This window comes from Marmota monax, unplaced genomic scaffold (assembly GCF_021218885.2).
Source record: "Marmota monax isolate L192 unplaced genomic scaffold, Marmota_monax_Labrador192_F-V1.1 WCK01_AAM20220418_F8-fsc00007, whole genome shotgun sequence".
NCBI lineage: Eukaryota > Metazoa > Chordata > Mammalia > Rodentia > Sciuridae > Marmota > Marmota monax.
The window spans coordinates 999,212-1,021,818 of NW_026692781.1; the positions used below are offsets into that span (position 1 = coordinate 999,212).

The 22,607-nt window shown below is 32.8% G+C and overlaps 1 protein-coding gene across 5 annotated transcripts in view; it reads left to right on the top strand.

The window, feature by feature from the left end:
- Window positions 1-22,607, top strand: part of Csrnp3 (cysteine and serine rich nuclear protein 3) — a 197,568-nt gene that overhangs the window by 85,987 nt on the left and 88,974 nt on the right. Inside the window, exon 1 of one of the 5 annotated variants that reach the window (XM_058580142.1) lies at window positions 13,543-14,346. The exons of 3 other annotated variants lie outside the window; for them this stretch is intronic. The gene's annotated coding sequence lies outside the window, so the exon portion shown is untranslated. Of the gene's footprint in view, window positions 1-13,542; window positions 14,347-15,570; window positions 16,154-22,607 lie in introns of those variants that run through there. One more of the 5 variants, XM_046447403.2, reaches the window with a different exon arrangement.

Here is a 22,607-nt window from a genome sequence, read left to right on the forward strand (position 1 = left end):
GTATAGTTCCCAATGACAGAGGATATATCTATGCACAAAACACATGATATAAAAGTAACAAGGCACATTTTCATACTCCCATGTCTCAGCCTCTAATATGCAAACTCATCTATTTTATATACAATATAGCATAGACTTTGAAGTAAAGTGAAGAGAGATAGAGAAATGCAAGAAGAAAAAATGCAAATATATGCCTATTAATCAATTCATGAGAATTGGAATGTAGGAGTTTTAATTTCTTCTTTCTGCTTTCACTATATTTCCACATATACAAAATTTTGATTCTTTGATGCTTTACCACTTGAAAAAATGACTCTTGATACTAGAGAAAGACAGAGATTGGTCTGTGAGGGTGGAAGAAGCAGCAATAAAAAGTAGTCAGTCCACTGTTGATCTCTACATCACTTGTCCTAACTGGTATTCGACTTCTCATAGATAAAGATAAAGAGAAATAGGATACGGTCATCAGTTGAACATGCTTTTTACTAAGCATCTTGTTTATTTGCTAACTAAAAAAACATTTAAATATATTAGACCAAGACAAATGTCGGGAAATTGACTTTAAAAAAATAACAAAACATGATTTACTAGCACATTGTTCTTCGAAGTAGTGTCGGTGTCATCTACAAGTAAAGAAAAGAGATGTGTGATAAACCTAGCAGTTTTTCCCATGAGGAAAATCAGATTGTCTTGTCACAACGGTTAGCTTTGACACATTAGAATTTAAAGGAATGAAACTAAACAAAAGATCTATAACAACAAATACAAATATATTAAATGTATATTTTATTCATCTTCATATTCTCTTACATGTCCCATGTTATGGAATAACTCTGCATGTAGCAGTTTTTTTTAAACTAACAGTTCATTTTTATCCTCATTCAAACACAAAAGATTCCAATTAGGTCCTATTACTTTCCTTAGGGAACTGACAAATTATTTTATTATTTTACCTAAAAATTTCCTCCTGCTAAATGGTGGAAAGATTTTCCTCCTGCTAAATGGTGGAAAGATTTTTTTTTCTCCTAAAAAATTTTAAGTGAGAATATCAATTTAAATGGTATATATATATAGTCCTCCTAGAGGTAGAAGAAACTACTCAGTGACTTCCAGAAAGTCATTTTGAATATGAGTCATGGTGCAAGTGTAGTGAAACAATTGGTCCATTACTATCCCGGGCTAGCACTCACCTCTTTTACAATTTTTATAACCACAGGGAACAATCCTTATCTATCCGTTGTTTTCCCTACATCCTCTGCCATCGTGTTACTCTGGAACTAACCTGAGCTTTATACTCTTTTCTCTCTGCCTCTAAGCCATCTGGTTCCTGTTGAGTGCTCTGTGTATCCCCTACAGCCTTCTCATCTCCTCTGATGCTGTACAGCAAAACTGTAGAAAGCTTGACAGCAGTTTTGCAGCATTTGCTACCAAATTGACCTTCAGTTATTCAAATCTTTCAATTTTGGATGGGAAGGATTGTTGCTTAATAGTAACCAGGTGATGAAGTTCTATTAAAAGGCAAAACTCAAAATATCAATGTACAATTTTGTTAACTATTCAATCAGATATAAAATGCAGGTCCTTATGGAAAACCAGACTTTTTCTGTTTATGTACTTGGCTTACAGATCTGTTTCTTTAGTGATTTGTCTTTAATCTCTTTAAACTGTTTGCTTCACTAGTGTTCATGATGTGATTTGGCTCACTGAAGATTACATTCAAGAAGCACAAAATGCTATTTCTTTTATAGTTAGTTATAGCTGTCCAATTTTACATAGAACATTTAGGGCCAAAAAAACATGCCTTTAAATACACATTTGCCTCATATAGAAGGAAATACTTTAATTCCTTATATTAGTTAATAAGAACTACCACCTGTCAAATTCTGCATTAAATAAAAAATCAAATTTCTGTCCTTAACAAAAAGCCATAACACTTCCATGAAGAGAGCTTTAGTCCAAACTAAGAAAATGGCCACTTGCAATCTCTGTGCCTTACTTTTCCCATCAGTGAAACCCAATAAAGTTATAAGTGGTCTTCCTACCTTGCATGACTACTTAAGGATGAAAGTAAATGTTTAAAACTTCTCAAGAGAAAATTTAAGTCGATCCAAAGGTCGAGTAAACTCAAGTTAGGAAGCACAAACTCCCTGAAAGGCCATATGAAATTTGGCTCATAAAGGGAGAATGGTTGAGATTTTTTTTTCTTCTGCTCTCCAAGAATAATTTCTCACTTTTTCAATTCAGTAATGATTCTTCCATGTTTTTCGTGTTCTACAAAAAGCCATTTCAATTTTGGCAATTTATTCCCTGTATCCAAAATGGACTGTTCATTTAGATTTTATTCTCTCTGCTAATATTACAAAATTACATTTACTCTCTTTTCTGTGAATTTAATGCCAGTGTTTATACAACTGTTGCAATTCAGGTCACATTAGAATCTCTCTTGTCCTCTAAAATTTTCTAAAAAAAAAAAATGGTATTTTAATAGTTTTCCACAGCAAACTATGTTATCTTTTTCCTTAGCGGGAGGGGGGGCAGGGGCAGGGAACAGTGTGATAAACAAAAAGCCAATAAGGAATTTCTATTTTGTAAAGCCATTCTACTCCCCCCCCCCCTTGGTTCTTCTCTTGTAAGTTTGGTTGAGGGTAAGGATTCTTATCAATCAGTGTCTCAATAAATATTTCTTATGTTAAATATGATTAAATCCCAGTGAAATTAATTGAATGAATCTAAATAAATAACTCTTCTCTATATAACAGTACTTAGCACATGGACTTAGATAGTTTTATTTGGCACATGCTATGAATTTGACAGAAACTTCTGTTGACAGAAAGAGTACACTTAAAAGGATACATATTGGCAGATGTGTTGATCTAAAATGTGGACATGTTTGGAAGGGTGCATTTGAAAACCTTGAACAGCCCTCCATGTGCTCATATCCCTATTCAAAAGAAATCTACCTGTGACTCCAAAGATATTGCTAGATTTCCAAATGTGTGCTAATTCAAAGGGACCACTCTCGGTCATGGGAACAAGCTGAGGCACATCTTTTCTGCATTCGAAAGAGAAGAAAGGAAGGGAGAAGCATTATTGACAGTGGGGATGGTGCTTGAGTAAAAGGCCCAAGAAATTTTATCAGTAGGAGAAATTTTTAATAAGGCTGAAAATATGTTACCAGCTGTGGAACAGCTGCACGAAGGGAGAAGTTGCAAGACATCTCATCTGATCCAATTCTTGTAACTAATGTTGAGGAAGAAAAAGGGTTTGAGCATCTCCAACTTTTTGTCTGTTTTATTTATACAAGTTCAAGAAACACAAACTGGAAGCCAGCGTTAAACAATTTTCTGTTCTCAATCAGAAGCTTACCAGCATTGTCAAACATTCTCAAGACATCTGTCTCAAAACACATACACAGGAACTTGCTCAGTAGGGCTGAGCATTCCTTTGAGGAAAGCCTCAAGGTGATCTCTCAGGGTGTAAATATGAATAAGGAAGGGGCTTTATCCTTGAGATCCCAGCTTACCTGTGTCTTTTTAGAACTGCAAACACATTACAGTAATAGAGTATAGTGATTAGAGGAAGAGTTTACTTAGAGGAGGAGAGAAGAGAGTGTGAGAAATCAAAGGACAGTCTTACAGCAACTACTGTGCTATCGACTGACAATGGGCTTCTGTACCAGACAGTCCTATTTATAGCCAAAGGTTTATTGAGCAATTCTGATTAAAAGCTGCCCCTCACAATGTTGCCTGGGAAACATTCTCCAACAAGGTAGTGATTGGTTCTTTTTCAGTATATCAATCACTAACTGTAACAGAACTTACGATAGCATGTTTGGGTTCAGAAGTTTTCAACATGCGCCTGCCCTGAGGTAGCAAGGAGCAAGAGTTCAACTGCTGGACTTTTGCCTCCCAGGCACACTGCAAGGGAAACTTAATATGAAGGCACTAATTTTCTTCCAATTAGATGCTGCTTTCACCCCAGGCCTTCTCTTTTTTTTTTCCTCTTTCTTCTTCTCTGTTTTTTTCCTCTATTAAATTGTAACGAGGACCTCATAGTGTACAGCTGTAGATTTTCTAAACTCTCAAGATCTTCCTCCAATTTAAACAAATACCACATCTCTCTAGTTGCCCTCACCAATTTGAGTGTGAAAATACAATCTCCTCCCTGCCTAGGCAAGTAAACTAATTTATTACAATGTGGGCTTTGCAGTTGAGAAGGGTCACTCAGTGACACCTTAATGTGCCATTTTCAATGGTCCCTTTTGGTCCTTGCTATTTGAGAAACACTGGGAATATATATGTGAACCTCTTTTAATACCTGGAAAGCTAATTTAGGAAGGCAGCCTTGTATATGGCTACTTGAAGAAAGTGCTAAGAATACTCATTGATCAAAAGCAATCAGGTCTTTGGGGATCCTAGCAGACACTGAGGTATCCATCCAGCTTCAAATTCAGCCTAGGGGTGAAGCGTGGAAGCAGAAATCAATTTCCTTGAAATCTAAAAGGTTAAATTTACAGCAGTTGAAATTATTTAAGCAGCATTGCTATTTCTAAATGCTTTATTTTTAGTATTAAATTAGAGTATAGCCAATTTCAATAAAATTAATTCTATTAAATATTGTTTTTTATTATTAACAGAAAATAAAAACTTGGAAAATACAGAAAAAGTCAAAGTATTCTATTGCCTAATTCCAAAAGATAACTGCTTTTTAAATTTCGATTGGATTTTTTCAATTTTTTTATGCTTCTGTATATCTGGAAAAAGGTCTTTTCTTAACATTCATAGGGGATTGATTACAGGACCTCCCTTTTGAAACCAAAATCTGGTTATGTTCTAGTCTCTCATATAAAGTGATAACAGTATTTTGTATACAACCTGTACACAACCTCATATTTACTTTAAAGCGTCTCTAGATTATTTATAACACATAATACAATGTAAATAGTATTTAGGGAATAATTACAAGAAAAAATTCTGTACAAGTTCAGGACAGATGCATTTTTTCTTTAAACATTTCTGTCTGTTTGAATCTGTGAATGTGAAACCCATGGATCTGAAGGGCCAATTGTACTGAGATCACAGTGTGCATGCTGTTTTGTATGCACACATAATCCCTCAATTCTTTGAATCTCTTTTCAGTCTTATTCCATACATATTCTTTGTAATCATATTTGTATTTATGATAATTTTTTTCACTAATTGTTATTTTGTAAGCATTTTTATTGTTTTTGCATAATTATGATTATGATTTTAATAGTTGATATTTCACTACATTGATAAACATTTAATGTGTATTTAGGTGATTTCAATTTTTAAATCATTATATATGTGATTTCTTAAAATATCTTTGTACTTAAAAACTTCATTCTTCTTCCATAAAGCCATAAATTGATTGCTTTCACCTGACCCCACAGTGGCCATAGAGTACATAAATTGGAGCCACATACGTAATCATAGGCTTCCCTGGTCAAAGAAAGAATGTATAAATATGATGTAACAAACACATGTAGACTTTAAAGTCTACTGTGACTGGGTGAAGAACAGTAGCAATGTGATGTCCATTTTTTTCTCAGCCATCATGGTCGCATGTCTTATAGATAATAATCCTCAGTAATGAAACAGACAAAAGTCTAAATCATGTTTAGGTCAACAAACAGTGCAATTGCTATTGTAGCCATGGTTGTCTGTAAAGTTATCAGGGATCATAATATTCCAATAAAATGTGTTTACACTTCCCCCTATTCTTAATCCCACATAGTTGGCTATTCACAGAAGAACTTCTTCAACTATCTAAAGAGAGTTTTTTTTTTAATTTATTATTTTTTTAATTGGTTGTTCAAAACATTACAAAGCTCATGACATATCATCTTCCATACATTTGATTCAAGTGGGTTATGAACTCCCATTTTTTACCCCAAATACAAGTTGCAGAATCACATCGGTTACACATCCACATTTTTACATAATACCATATTAGTGACTGTTGTATTCTGCTACCTTTCCTATCCCCTACTATCCCCCCTCCCCTTCCCTCTCATCTTCCCTCTCTACCCCATCTGCTGTTGTTTATTCTCTCCCTTGTTTTTTTTTCCCCTTTCCCCTCACAAACTCTTATATGTAATTTTGTGTAACAATGAGGGTCTCCTTCCATTTCCATAGTTTCCCTTCTCTCTCCCTTTCTCTCCCCCCACTCGTCTCTGTTTAATGTTAATCTTTTCCTCATGCTCTTCTTCCCTGTTCTGATCTTAGTTGCTCTCTTTATATCAAAGAAGACATTTGGCATTTGTTTTTTAAGGATTGGCTAGCTTCACTTAGCATAATCTGCTCTAATGCCATCCATTTCCCTGCAAAATCCATGATTTTGTCATTTTTTAGTGCTGCGTAATACTCCATTGTGTATAAATGCCACAGTTTTTTAATCCATTCATCTATTGAAGGGCATCTGGGTTGATTCCAAAGTCTAGCTATTGTAAATTGTGCTGCCATGATCATTGATGTGGCAGTATCCCTATAGTATGCTCTTTTAAGGTCCTCAGGGAATAGACCGAGAAGGGCGATAGCTGGGTCAAATGGTGGTTCCATTCCCAGCTTTCCTAGGAATCTAAAGAGAGTTTTTTGAGACTGTGATAAACATAACTTGTTTTTACTAGTTTGTTTACAAGGTTAATTGCTTTTCTCCAATGGCATATTGATGTTCTAAGCTAACACAGGTGTGAGAAAAATCTTTCAACCAGACCACTCAAATTAAATTCTAATATTGAAGAACATCTTCTAATATTGAAGAACTGATATGTACTACAATAACATATGTACATAACAATCAAACCCCAGTAAAATAAGGCTGCATAATCTCCTTCCCCCCATAAATAAAACCCAGAGCTAAACATGCTTGGATCATGGTTTCCTGTAATAGTGCTCTTTGATAAAAATAGACATGAATAATGAATACTAAATAGGAACCTGCCTATATGAACAAGAAAGGAAATGCATGCTTCATATCAAAGAAGCTGCCACTAGTGGTAACTGCAATCCCCGGAATTAAGCTCATTAATACGTTTGCCTAAAGGAGAAATCTAATTTATTTCTTGTATTTATTCATGTTGTATGATTAATATAAAGCACGGAGGTGGATTTTTTTGATCAGGAGCATGATTTTAATCTGCATAGAACACTTTTATATGGTTTTCTTACATAAACACCACAATTAAATTCAACTGATGCTATGCCAAATTCAAAATTGCTTTGTGAAAAAGGCAACCACTCATTCATCTTCCTTCCTTCCTTCCTTCTTTCGCACTGGGAATTGAAATTAGGAGTGTTTTACCACTTATCTATGTCCCTATCCTTCTTTATTTTTTTATTTTGAGACAGAATCTTGCTAAATTTGGGATTCTCCTGCCATAGCCTCCGGAGTCTTTGGATTATAGGCATGTGTTGCCACACCCCGCTCTTAGGTTTTTCTTAATCTTTAATTAGGTCCCTAAGAGAAATTCTGTTCTCTTAAGTTAGCTGTGTTGGAGAAAATTTGTATCAAGGTAATAGATTTTGTCTATGAGTTCTTCTACCAGGCAAGGTGAGGCCAATAAAACTTCTCTGTACTCTTGCCTGGTACATGGTAGGTGCTCTAAGCTAACACAGGTTAGCAATGAATGGATCCACATATGTAAGCTGTTTCTTGTATTTTTAACCTTAGTTAATGGTATCATCATCCATTCCGCATTCTGTCCCCTAAATTAAAAATTCTCTATTCAAAGTTTCCTTTTCCTTAAGTCTAAGCTTCAGTTGATATGTTCTTTTCTCAAAATTTTTCTTCTCCATCCCAGGGCAACTGCTATCTTTATTCAGATATATATATATATAATTACAGAAATTTCAAACCTAAAAACCACAAATATAATACAGCCATTTAAATACCCTATATGACAATGAACTCTAAGATGAGTTCCAAACACAGCCTAGCATTACAAATGCACAAACCCATCAAGATCAAATGAACTTACCATTTTCAAATTGAATTTTTTAGTTTTCTTCACACATATATTAATCATGTCTCCAAATCCATATATATCCTAGACCTTCTGCCTAGAATTATTTTTCCACAAAAGAACTCCTACTATTCCCTTAAGATTTATTTCCCATGTCACCTCTTCTGCAAAGTCCACCATGATTATTTTGACTCATATGGCCAGTGGAGCCACACTGGTTTGAATACACTCTACCTGGGTTTGAATACTGACTTTGTCAGTTGGTAAATCACTTAACTAATCCATACACTCATTTAGTTCATCAAAGAGATGGTACAAGTAGCTATCTCAGAGATGCGTTGTAATGGTTATTTTATTTAATTATTTTGTGTAAAGCACTTTGGTCTTAGTAAGTGCTTGATATCCATGAGCTTTTTTTGGATAGCATAGTGTACTCCTGTTTTTATGTTCTTATATATTCTTCAACTATAGGATCTACTTCTTTATGCTATGCTTCTTTATATCTGTCTGTCTCCAGATGGAAAGTCGTTTAGCTTGTAGACTACAACATTCATATCTCTAACATGTTAGAACACCAAACTCAGTTCTAAGCATTAGTACTCAGTAAATGCAAAGTGAACGAATTAATGAATTCATATAAATAATGTGAAAGCTCTTTGTATGCGTCTATTATACAAATCAAATTGTATTTATTCTGTTAGCCAAGAATTTGTGAATATTTATTGGCAAAGTAAAATATAAACAACTTGTTTTTCCTTATGTCTTGACCCTAAAGCAGTTTTGTAACCCTTTTAGTTATGGTGCAACATTAATATTGTCATGGAAAAGCCATTGGTCCTCTTAAATTATTCTTTTATTTTATGTGCTAAACTCTGTTTGATTTTAGTTTATGCCATTTTGCACTATCATTTATTTTGTCCCAAGTGAAATTTCTAACTCTGCATAGGAAGAAATCATTATAATTATCTTTGATGGTCACAAAGAAATAAATATATCCTTGTGTTCTCTGAGAGGTATGCTTTATTTGTGCTTTTCTCTCCTGATAGATGTTGTTTTCTAATGCTTTTGTACTGACAGAGATTGAAGAGTGGGGTGGGAGAAATCAGGATATCTTTTCCTCCAGGTTACTTTGCATAGAGACTTCTTTACAGCCACATTCAAATGATTTATGTACATATTGTACATGCTGTGGTGGTAATTATAGAGCTGTTCCTACTATTTAACCTGCATCGTTCTGAGTGGCTGTTCACTGGGTGCTAAAATTAACATCGACTGCTTTGGTAGTCTTATATTTAAATATAATGAAAAATCAAAAGAATAAACCTCTAGTAGTCTTGTTTACTTTGACAGGTAATGGTGGTGTGCATGTGTGTGTGTTCATGAGTGTCTGTGTATGTGTTTCAAGTCTTAGTTTGCACTACCCAGAATTACCTGTTGTTTTTCTTTATCTTTGCATATATATTTCCTTTCTCTACACTAACCGCCTAGCTTAGAAGAAAATGTGAATAGTTTCCTCCATGTTCCTTATTTAAAAAAGGTCTTCTTTTAAAGTGACCAGCTTCCCAATCACATTAGTATTTGATGATAGCTATTTTTCCACAATATTTGAAAGTTGAGAAACTGAGACTAGTAAAACTCAAAATGCCTGTGACATTATTCAATCTAACCAAACTAGTTTAGTTGTCTCTACTTTAGATCTAACGGGTAGCGGAATCATTGAAATCATTGACTTTTCAAGGCTGTAAGTGAGATCAAAGGCCAGTTTATTGAACTGATTTTTAAATATCCTCTCTCTCTTTATTCTGGTTTCCTTTCTACTCTTTCCTTAGTCATCATCTCTAGTTCAGGCCTTCATCAGTACTACCCATCTTTTTATCATACACCTGATGCTTCTCCATTGCTCTACCTGGCTAGCCTTCTCCTCCACTGCCGACATTGTCTTGAGGCATTATATTGACCATACCTCATATCTTATCCTGTGGGACCTCACACATCTTATGTATGTAGTAAAAATCTCCTCATCTTAAACTTCAGGATACTCTAAAAGCAGACTTTTTTTTTTTTTTTGCTAGTTCTATATCCCAGCATGTGGCTCAATCTCATGTCACGCAACTCAGAGTTCTTCTCATGATAGTTGGAAAAGCTCTTGTCCTTGTTTTTGTGTATTTCTCAAAGTATCTGTTTAGAGCTAGGAATTCTCTTTTCTCCCAGAGAGCAGAGGTGACTTCTCAGGGAAACCAGTCCATTTACACAGTAGCTCAGGGATCCTGGAGAGAGGGTTTCAAGAGGTTCAAAGTGAAAGCCTCAGTTTTTTTTTTTTTAGAAACTATCCTTGGAATATCCAGAACATCACTTGAGCAATCTCTGATGATTAAGCAAATCATGAAGGCCAACTACAAATAAAGGGAAAAGATATTGGACTCTAGCTTTTGATGGAAGAGTGATACAAGAATAGCAAAATATAATAGCTACAAATATATGCTTTATTATGAGAGAAATATTATCTCTTAGATGATAAGATTCAAAGGAAAATTAATAATTGGACATTTGATAAATGATATTTGATTATAGCAATGATTTTTCTGACTTTAGGTGACTATAGAAAGTAGAAAGTATTGATTTTCCATAAAATGCACATTCAGTTATTAAAATATTCACACTTGAAAAAAGTCTCTACATAACCACCTTCTGATAACATGCTAAGCATTTCTTTTCTTCTCATTGTAGAGACTGTAATCTTCTTGGGAACAGTTCATATTTCATTTTCATATCCCTAGCAACTGTTTGGTACATGGAAACTTCTCAATAAATGTTTGTTGAATCAAATTGGTCTTGGATTTTGAGGCTGATTGGGTCAGCTTACTGACTTCTCTGATTTTGCAGTGAAGGAGGATGAAATGCAGCCTGTTCTATGTTGAATCCAACAGGAGGTACTGGTGGATATATCAATTTATATGGCTCCAGGAAACATAGGCAATAGTGTCAATAAATATTCTTTAATGCAGTAGAATGTTTAAGAGATCATTCATTTAGTATAATTTCCATGTCTGTGTTTCTGCAGGAACAGGATAGCAAATATTTTAGTTTATTTCTGGTAAGTTTTGGCTGTTTTGTAGGAAAGGGGAATGATTCTATGATGCCAATTTCCCTGTAGAGAAAAAACAAGCTAATAAGCATCAAGCCTGGGGAGGTAATTCAGTGGTAGAATACCTGCCTAGCATGCCCAAGGCCCTGGATTCAATCCCCAGTGCCACAAAAGAGTCGATATCAAGAGTTTAAGGATTCTATCCAATTCACATTTTCACAACTTTTAATATGGTAAAGTGAATTAAAACATCCTTCAATCTTGGATGTAATTTGCTTCCTTAAACTGTGATCTGTTTCTTTGTTAATTTCAAATTTAAAGAACACTTGGCTGATGAAATTGTTATATAAATCAGAAGCCTGGTTGTTCAGTGTATAATGTGGGAATCTCTGCTGCAATTCTCTTGCTGCATTGCTGAGAGAATCCAGAATTTTGATTGGATAGATGGGTATGTTTTGTTGTTTAATCCTGAGGCAATTTTATGAAATTTCACAATTTTTACTAAATGTATTTCTCTTTTTTTATGACTATATTAGAAAAAAATAATCGTATCTTCTTTCCAAAAGTTCTATCTACTATGTTTCTGTGGTATTAACTCATTTAGAAATTATTTTAAATATTCATTAAAACTTTATATCTTTTCATTTTATTACTATTAACTGACAGTGCTTGTTTTAGCTAGTTCAGATAATTGAGGTTTAAAAATATTGCTATATATTTCCATGAAATACTTTTCAAAGGATTTCCTGTTCTTGGTTTTCAGACATGAAATCTAAGCCATTAGATGCTGCAATAACTCACCAAGGTCATTTAAGACAATAGTAGACCTGGGAAAATTATTACTATTTCATGATTCATTCTGCCTTTTCCTAGATCCTTCTAGTTCTGGTGTCTGCCTCTAAATATATTTTTCCACATTAATGAATTTAACAGACTCTTACATTTAATACTTTAATATAGGTACAGTCTTTCCATTGGAGATTCACTATTCAACTGGTAATTTCTTTTAATTTTATGGTCATTATATTTACGTATAGTTAGTTATTGTTAAATTGTGTTTTTCACATATATGTACATGAAATTTGCACATGTGTATTTCTTTCCAATTTTACACCCTTTGTCTCCCCAAGGCACATTACTCAATAATCAGAAATCACTTGGTTTTCTCCTGATTCTTTCCTTCCATTTGGAACCATTTTATTTTACTGTTCTGAAGTAGTGCAGTAAGAAAAAAAATGGCTGCCTTTTGTTTATTTCCTTGTACATTAGCATGATGATATCATCAAGGATATTAACTAGAATGTACACATCTTTAAGAACCCAGAGGTATGCTGTAAGCTAGAAACACTGTTTTCTTTTTGCTTTTAATGCCCCAAGATTTTGTAGCTTCAGCATAGCTCTTGTGTGCAGAGGGGAAAATAAATATAAGCATTTTGGAACAAATGCATTAAAGGGGTGGCATTTAAAACATATCTGAATAATTCTTTCAATGTTAAAAAAAAACCCATTGTTTGACTTCTGAGACATTCTGGGTCAATGTTAACACCTCAAATAATATTATAAAGAAAACTATTAAATAATTGTGTTTCAAAACTGAGCTATTTAACCACATTTGCCTATTCTAGTCTAAAATTACTTTTAAATTTTTAATTTATAAAAAGTTTATATTATAATGTTTTTCAGAAAATAATTTCTTATTGACCAAAGGCTTAAGTATGTGTATATATATATTTATAAACATATATGTTTATAAATATATATATACACATATATATACATATATGTGTATGTATATATATGTATATTCAGTGTTTAAAGATTAATTACTGAATTATTTAGGCACCATTAAAATGCACTGTATATCTTACTATACAGAAAATTTACTTTCTGATCATTATTTATGGAGCTTCTGACTGTTCCTTCTGAGCTCTTTATTGCACTTTGCATGTATGACATGCAAAATTTTCACTGATACTTACATGTAACAACCTTTCAAATACCTATTCAGTTTAGGCAGATTATTAGAGTAATAAGAAATAGATGTTTTTCATTGCATTTTAATAACTAAATTTTTTTTTAAATTTGGAAATTCACAATCCATTTTCAATTTTTAAGAAAATTATTTAGGTAATTTAAAAATATTTTTAGACAGATAATATGACAATACACAGAAACACACATTGTAAATTTATTAATACAATATCTATGTAACAGAAAATTCCTGTAAATGTTGAGAAGTCATCTCTGAAACTACTTGTTAGCACTGAAATCAGATAAGATAAACCAGATGCTTTATTGAAGTAAGCTGTCTAAAATAAGTTACTGCAATTTTAAGAATTAATATGAACCATATGTCCTTTAGATCTTTAACTTGAAATTTTCATTGTTCTTTTAAGTCAGCTGTTTGAATGTGTCATGTTTTGAGAAGATAAATTAATCATCTACCTCATTTATATACATCAATAAAAAGCACTCACTCTCTCATCTACCTTATCAAAAGGAATTAGTATATCCATTTTTATTCATATATAGTGTGTTTCAATGATTGAAATTTTTATTGAGGAGATATTGAGGGAATCAGCTCTTATTCTTTTATAGGATTAAAAAAAAAACCTCCAAGAAAAAGAAATGCCAGCAATCAAAAGGTTAAAATGCCTTGTCAAATCATCCATTAGAGCTAGGCTCTTCAATAACATTTGTACAACAGTACTTTCAGAATGCATAAGTAGGAAATAGATTTTTACAAGTTCCCCTTCTTTAAAATATTATTCAGTCTCTATTAAAATAAAATCTAGTTAACTTTTTTGAATGCTTGCTTAAACATGTTTTACAATAATAATAATAATAAAACTTCTGCAGGGATTTCCATAAGTTGTGCTACATTATTGACTTAGAGCAGCTTCTTAATCTGTTATTTCTTCCTCCTAGTAGACCTCAGCTGATAAAAATATCCATAGACACAGCGGAGTCAGTGGCACGCCTGGCTTTCTCAGACAAAACTCCATGTGATCACATATAGGCAGCCTCAGCGAGGCTGATGCTGTGCAGCAAGCAGTAGGTAATGAGTCTTTGTGCAGAGTGAAGCTCTTGTCGCTGAACAATAAAGCATATGGTACCAGCAATAAAACACAGGGCTGGGAAATTTAAGAAGATTCCGCTGAACCAGGAAGGACAGTGCCTTCCGTGATACTGGCACATATTATAAAATGATAATCAATTTATTTTGGATTCTAATGAATAAAGAGTGCAAGGACTAAGACTACAGCTATTTGAACAGGTCAGTGATTTCATCAATTTCTCCAACACTTCCTTATATTAGATTGAATTTAAATTAGGATAAGCTGATGTGTGTTTTGCCTTAAACAAAAACTTTGCAAGATATTTGTAATATATATTATGAAGGATGCACTTGAATTGACCCAACATGCTTAAATTTTTGATGGAATTAGATAAAACAGAATAATGTCAATAGCATTATATTAAACTGAAAAGTTATTTATTCTATTTAAAAATTCATGGCTAAGGAAAAATTCATCCAATAATTTTTAATCTTCTATGTATGCAGAGATTATATAAAGCAGAATACTATTAATAAATAGCTCAAGTAAAAAGCTTCAAATTAATTTTTCCAGTATTAAAAATTCCTCATTGTAATAGTTTATGTCATATAAATTAGAGGATAAATCATTCAGAATTTATTGGTGTTTTTGAGTATACTGGGAAAAGGTTTAAAATATTTAATTAAAAAAATTTTTTAAACAAGGAAATTGTGAAATCATTAAAATTTTACACTTTAATAATGTTGTCTATTAATTTGTGTCTTTTATTTTCTGAGTTATGTTTCTTTGACAATTGGAAAAGATTAGTGCATAAAACCTTTTATTTCATAGACATTATTCATTCACAAATGGAAGAAAACAAATTAGCTTAATTTTATAAACAGAAATGGATTAATTATGTGATGATGCATATTTCTATTGGTTCACCATTTAGTAATGGAGAATATATGCTTTCAGGTATATTTATCAAAATATGTACCTATGACCTTTATTTAGAAAATAACCACTTCATAGGTTATAAGCAATAGAGAAGTTTATGTTTCAGATAGAGAAATTACTGTGTGTAGGAAAACAAGGGAAGAAATAGTTCTAGCAAATAATAGCACAACACTGAAAATCTTTGCCAAAGACGGAGAAGCATTACTGCTTTGTGAATTTTTAGATTTAAATACATAAACTTTGATTTACCTTTTTACTGGTGTATTCTTTTAAAGACATCTTGGGAACTAAATTCTTTACAATTAATTTTTGAACACCATTTAGGATGATGGTCTCTAAGGTACTTAAGCATATTTAGCATTTTGTGGAATTACTGTAGTGACTTTATGCATTTGTATGGTGCCTAATATAAATTTGTTGCTGTTAGATGCTGTTGAAACCACAACAAAAAAGAAATATCCATGGGTCTAATTGTATTCATAATACATATTTAATTTTTTTTAAAAGCTATGTCTCCAAAAGAAAAGAAGTTAATGAAAATTTTAAATTGGCCTTCTACACATATTTAAATGAAGTATTTGACTATTTGGGTTTCCTTGGTTACCACAGTAGCTGCAGACAGCTTCTTATGGTGGGGAGAGGGAAAGTAGTGAGAGCAGGACTCCAAATCAAATGCTAAATTTGTTTATCCATTAATAGAGGTGGGGGAATGAGATGCCGAAAGCCCAGTATAAACCGTGCCCACTCCCCATAGCATATCCCTGTTCTCCCGTGATTCAGGTATCTTGGCAGAACTGCAGTTCCACAATCCCTTACCCAGCATTCCGTTTCAGCTGCTGGAGGACTGCCTGAACCTTATGCAAATGAGACCAGCTCGCAGGCTTTGACTGCAGAAGTGAAAGGAGGGGGGCAGAAGGGAGTTCAAAGGTCACAGAGCTGGTGGAAAGCTGGATCAGTTGCCGGAAAAAAAAATGTATACTAGGCTTCTCTGCAGCAGGGTTTTGCAGCAGTTAAATGAAGTGTGCTTTATTTCTGAGACTGGAAATTTTACATCGTGTGTGCCGTAGTCATTTAAAGTGCCTACAGGTATGGTGACATTTCGTGATGCGCCTGATTTTACTTCTGTTGAAAACACTGATGGGGATTGGCTGTTTAAATTCATTGTGACAACTGGCTGGGTGTTTTGGTTTCCGGGCTTTCCTTAACTAGTTTATTCTTCATTTGTCTTTTTCTTAATGTTTTCTCTATTTGAAACTTGGTTTTTTGTTGTTGTTGTTGTTGTTGTTGTTGTTCTGATGTAATAATTTCATGTGAAAAAAAAAATTGGTTTGGGGCTCCTGAATAATTCCTTTTTGGTATAAGTTTTTGATTGTAGAGAGCTGTTTGAGTTGAAACATTTAAATAAATAACAAGACTTTCAATTTTTAGTAGACTTTCACATTTTCTAAGACATGTATTTTAAATAAGAACTGAATTCTTAGCCTAAAATTCTTGTGAGGTTATCTGGAATTAAATAATGGAGTTCTTTTGTTCATATTCTACACAACATCATAAGGACAGTTTTGATAAATTATATTTTCATTTCATGTTAAGAGCAGGTTTGGTTTTGAGAGATTTTTTTCCATGTTTTTATTGCTAAACAGCTTATCAGAGAAGTATTTCTTATTTCTGGGTTGGAGACCTAAAATCCTTCTTTGCTTTTTCTAATTGTTATTAATGTTCTTTGGGACTTTTCAGACAATTCTGTTTGATTCAACATGTTCAACTTCCTATAACTTCTCTTTTCATTTAACTCTGGATTGTAAAGTGATCCTCATAAATATCACAGACAGGACAAAAGTCCTTTTTTTTGTTTTCCCCAGGCACTAAATATCACACTTTTGTAAAATGTGTGATTACATCATAGTAAAGCCTGTCCTGCACCAAACAAATGTGTACTCACTTTGATTGTTCATATTACCTTTTGATTTCCAAAACATATTTTTATATAAACTTAAAGCAGCATTATCCAACTATGTTTATTCATATCATTAAAAATTCAAATGTATCAATTTATCAGTTACAATGTTTATGAGAAAAAATATAATTTTCATTTGCATCAAGCAAGTGTGCACTTATATATGTATGAAAATATGTTGGAAAGATGAAAAGGCAGAATAGCATTTAGTCATGAAATTATTGCTTTATGCTTTTATATTTGCACAATGTATTTAAAACTGCATTTTATGAAGAACTACTGCATATTTAGATAAACTGAACTACTTTTTTTTGTACTGAAAAGAGGGAGCTGATTTTATTTTAGTGATTAAGATGTGCTAGTTTGGCAACAATATCTTGTATTTTAAATGGAAGAGAGTTCCACAGGGGTGGAGGGTGGGGGTGGGGGCTAAAACAGGAGGATGACCATTTAAAACAATGGAGGACAATTATTTCAAATATTTAAGAAATTCACTTTGTAATGGTTATTCATTGCCAGATTCTCACTCTTTATCACTTTAGGGGACATTATGGCATTTTTCTAGGGTCTTGAGTTAACTTAGGAAAAGGAATTCAGATTTTGTGTGTTTTTGAAAAATGCAGAAACTGACATTTTTTTCTAAATTCTTTTTCTTTTGAAACTTTCAAGGAAATATATTTCTAATAAATTGTTTCCTTGTTCAGTTGATCAGAATATGTTGACCTCTGGTCCAAACAATATTTGTAGATTTTGCCATCATATATATATTGTGATTTATATGCATATATATATATATATATATATATATATATACACATATCTGTATTTATATACTATATAATATGTATTATATGTATATTATACAATATTGCATATATATAATATAGTCAAGTAGACAAATAAGATATTTAAGACTGTTCAATTTAACTCAACAAATTTTAATTTAATTTTTTCTTTAATTTAGGCATTGCCTATACTTTGTGTATTTTAACCTGTGTGTGTGTGTGTGTGTGTGGCAGAATAGAGGAAATAACAGAGGTTAATAGTCATTCAGGCAGTCTAATACTTTTAATTTTGTAAATTCAACCTCTATCAGTAAGCACACCCTGAACATAGAAATAAACGGAGTAAGAGCAAGAAAAGGAGAGCCCATGAAAATTCTTAGAGAAAACGTGATAATAGATAAATGTGAAATAAAGAGAATTGTTGTGTTTCTGTGAGCCTCGAGAGAGCTATATATGTCCTGCAGCTAATTTATAGCTTTGAATATCCTGGATAATTTATGTCTCTATGCAAATTCACTCAAAACTTTGAAGTCTTTTTGCATTAGCTCAAGCCATACTACTTTCATACAAATCTCAGCAGCTTGCTCATAGTAAGCTTATGGTCTGGGAAGCTAAATGTATATAGAAAAATGTATTTATGTAAATACAATTCAAATCAAATTTGAAAGTAAAAGTAAATAGAGGAATCTAAAGACAAATCCTTGGGGATGTGTCATTAGCATACTTAAAGAAATAGTGTTATATCAGACTTCAAAGGAATTTTAAGGATTTTTCAAAACTGAATTCCCTGCTTTCTGATTACCAGTCTGCCTTTGTCGTCATTTAAAACTAGAGACCATATTGTAGGCTTGGAAAAGATTTTTAGGGCAAACATGTTGTACTCAGTCTAGCAGCATGGAACATAGTTGAAAATCTACAAATAACTATTGTCACCTCAAAATTGGTCGTGTAGGCCTTCAGTTGGATTATCACTCTGTTTGTCCTTCTGAACTTATGGTACCTATCAAAGAGAAAAAAATAAATGACCTGTAATATAAATAAGGAAAGGCTCAAAGTAATTATTGAGTATTCAAAATAGTCACTTTATTTTACCAAGGCATTTCCGAAGAAGCAATCAAAACAAGCAATGGCCTTTTGGTTGCCTACACTAAAATTTAAGTGAAATTTTGTCAATTTTGTTGATAAATATAAATAAAATAAGACTGCCAAAATATTTTAAGGATCTGATTAGACTTATAGTGTACTATAATGACACCTTGTCTAGTAGAGCTGGAAAAATAATTTGTACAATATAAGATAGTTTTCTAGTAGCTAAAGTTTATAACTTTAAATGCTAATAGTTTTCATGGGAGCAAGATATAGTGCACATCATTCAGCCTTGTTGAGCAAAGTGGAAATTAATTTATGACTTTTGTTACGGCAGAATCATATTCTCACAATTTTATTCACCTATTGCAAAATGTAAAACTCTTCTCCACTGGTTCTCCCTTCCAAATAACCTTGTACTCTTATGTTTTTTATATATAATTTGATGTGCTTTTTATTATTTTATTGACTCCTTTCTCATGTGAATATTTATTAATTTTAGCATAGTAATTGCTCTTTGTCTGAAAGCAATTAAAAAACCAATTAAAAAACAATTTTGTGGTCTTTGTTTTGCATTAAATTCTAAATTATTTAGACTTTGCTGGGCAAAAGGAAAAAGACAAACATGCCTTCATGCTTCTCTTATATACTGAACTTATGACCATATATATGCATATGCATATATATGTGTATATATATATATATATATATATATATATATATATATTCATATATAAGTGAGCATAGGAACATTGAAAATGAGCAAAATTTATTTTTAGTTTATTTTTATGTTCTGAATACTGAAAATCATTTGAATTTCAGATAAATGAGAAATTATTCTTATTGCTATACTAAGAATCCATCATATTAAACAGTTAACACTCATTTGCAATTATATTCAATAGGGAAATGACAAATATCTTAACAAGTATACAACTGAGAACATAGAGAACAACTCTGTGGTGTCATTTGACTTATCAGTGGTTATAGATATACCTATTTTTGCCAGTTTTAGGATTGTTTGTAGTCTGTCTCATTCCCAAAGCCTGGTGTCAAATTCACTGCCTTCCCCTTGTATGCTACATAGAAAGAGTCTGCTTGGGTAATCTTATCTCTATGCAAGTTTACAAATCCACATATTCATTCAAGATGCATCTATATGCATATATATTATCTCTTATCAGATTTCATACAAGAAATGAAAGCAGACAATGAACCATCAGCCCTCTTTTTTTTTTGCAAATTCACTCCCCATAATGCCATGATGTCTTGTAATACATAAGGTAGCTGATACTATTTTAGAAGTTATTCTAAAGAACTTTGAAGATCTGAAGGAATGCTGGTTCCATGAACTAAGTGTTGAAAGATACTGCAGAATGACACCTCGTTCAAAATTGTTGAGGGAATAGCTTCCCCTTCTGATCTTCTTTTGAATTATCAGCATGACAAAATTCCTACTTTAACAAACCTGAGTAATTTTATTTAGTAAAATAAGAAACTTGTAAGTTCCTTTCATGACAACTCAAGAAACCAGAAAAATATCATGTAACACTATATGTTGTTTTCTTCATAGGCAGGTCTTTTTATCATATAGTTGATTGTGTGTTGTTTAAGTCCACATTGCAGAGTGTGAAGAGCAGCTGAAAGTTTAGGGTAAATCCCAACCGTAGTGTCATTTTCAAGATGTGTTTTGTTGGTGTTGGACATAGTGTTTGAAATCTTTAAGCCTCATCTTCTTCACCTGCAAAATGATAATAATAGTCCATGAGGGGGTCTTTGTGAAAATGGAATAGCAGGATGCATGTCTGGCACATGATTAAAGCATTTGTGAACTGTAGCTAATAATAATATTTTTCAATCCTTAGGAATTGATTCCCTGGTGCTGATATGCAAGTTCAGCCCAAGTTTATAGTCATAGAGAATCCTGATTGAACATCTTAGATTTCAGCAGATGAAGAAGAGCTCCCCCCCCCAAACAGAAGCCTATCATGAGTTCACTGAAGGTCATATAGTCATATATAAGTAATATTGAGCAGTTGATGCCTAGAATTCACGTTAGGCAAATCAAGAGGGCTCTTACCGAGGTCATCAAGGTTCAATTTCCATGCAGCTACGTTAGTTACCACGAATGTCTCCAACTAGAAACACAATCTCCAAAAAAGTCCTCAGATACCATAGTAAAATGTAACTTTCTGAATTTTAAAATTTTATATCCTTTATGATTTTCAAATTTCCGTCTTTACACTACTACTTTTTAAAAATATTTTTCAGTTGTAGATGGACACAATACCTTTTATTTATTTATTTATTTTTATGTGGTGCTAAGGATGGAACCCAGTGCCTTACACTTCCTAGGAAAGCTCTCTACCACTGAGCCACACATCCAGCCCCTGTACTACCATTTTTTCATGTTAACTTTGTACAGCTAAGGCAGTAGTTGTTCATTTATGCTCCACCCACAGTTTTTGTCTTATCTCTAGACAAAGAGCTTTCTCATTACAAGGGAAGCCTGGCACATATTAGGTTTTACCTAATGACATAAAATGCTGATTTGTTTGATCATGAAAGGATCTTTATGCCACAGATTAACTTCTGTTTGAAACTTCCCATGAATCATGATGTTTAGCAATATTATGCATCAACTGATTTGGACACAAGGATTCTTCAAAAGAAATTTAGACAGTGTATTTGCATTTTTTAACTTGTAAATTATTTTAAAAGAGGCATGCCTAAAAGGGCTTATTTGACAAATATACTTTGGTAATAAGTTTTAGATAAACTGAAGGAATATCGGGACTTTGTATTTCTGGAAACTGTTTGAAGGGCAAAACTTTTTAAAATATTGGTCAGCTTTTAAAAAAGATTTTATGACTTTTGCATGACTTACTCTTATTGCAAACAAGTTTAAATTTGTGTTAGTAGGGTGTTCACTGAGACTTGAAAATCCAGAAATTTAATCTTACACTATGTGTTATTTTTATTAATTGCTGCTTAATTCAATGTCACTGCAGGTTGAATAACTATTTTCTTTGCCTAAGATAGTAAAAATTTAAGTCTTCCCATAGGTGGTGATTTATCTTAAATAATGTCCAAGGTAGATTTTCCTATTTGTTCTAAATTTAAAAATCTCAATTTTCTGTGCGCTCTTTTTGGAGAGATCCCAGTGCTTAAAAGGGTGTGGTTCTAAATCTCACCCTTATTTTCTTCCTTTGTCCACTTTAAAATGCTTTATGAAGGAATTTTTTTTAAGTTCCGTTCTTTTAGGCGAGTCTGATGATTCCGCTGAAGGAAAGGGGTCTCATATCTCTTAAATACCCTTTGATCTACACTGTTAGTCTATATTTTCATTCAACCAGAATCCTTCTAAAACACTGAACAGAAACTTTAAGTGCTGCAATAACAATAATTCTAAATTTGTCCATGTCTTTATGGTCTTTTTTTCCCTTAATAAGTGGTAAGCTGCCAATTGATCAAGAGATTAGGCTAAGTACTGTTCTTTAGACTTAAATAGCAAGCATATAAATTTAATTTTTCATTGACTTCACTTGGTGCTTTCATTGTTAGAATGGGAAAAATAAGCTTAAAAGAGGCACTTGATCAATTTTCAACAGTTTTAAAAGCCTTATCAGGTTTTGATTTGTTTTCTCAACTTTTGCTACTAAAAGGGCATCGTAAAAGTTAGCTTTAAGGGAGGACTATTGTTGACTCATCA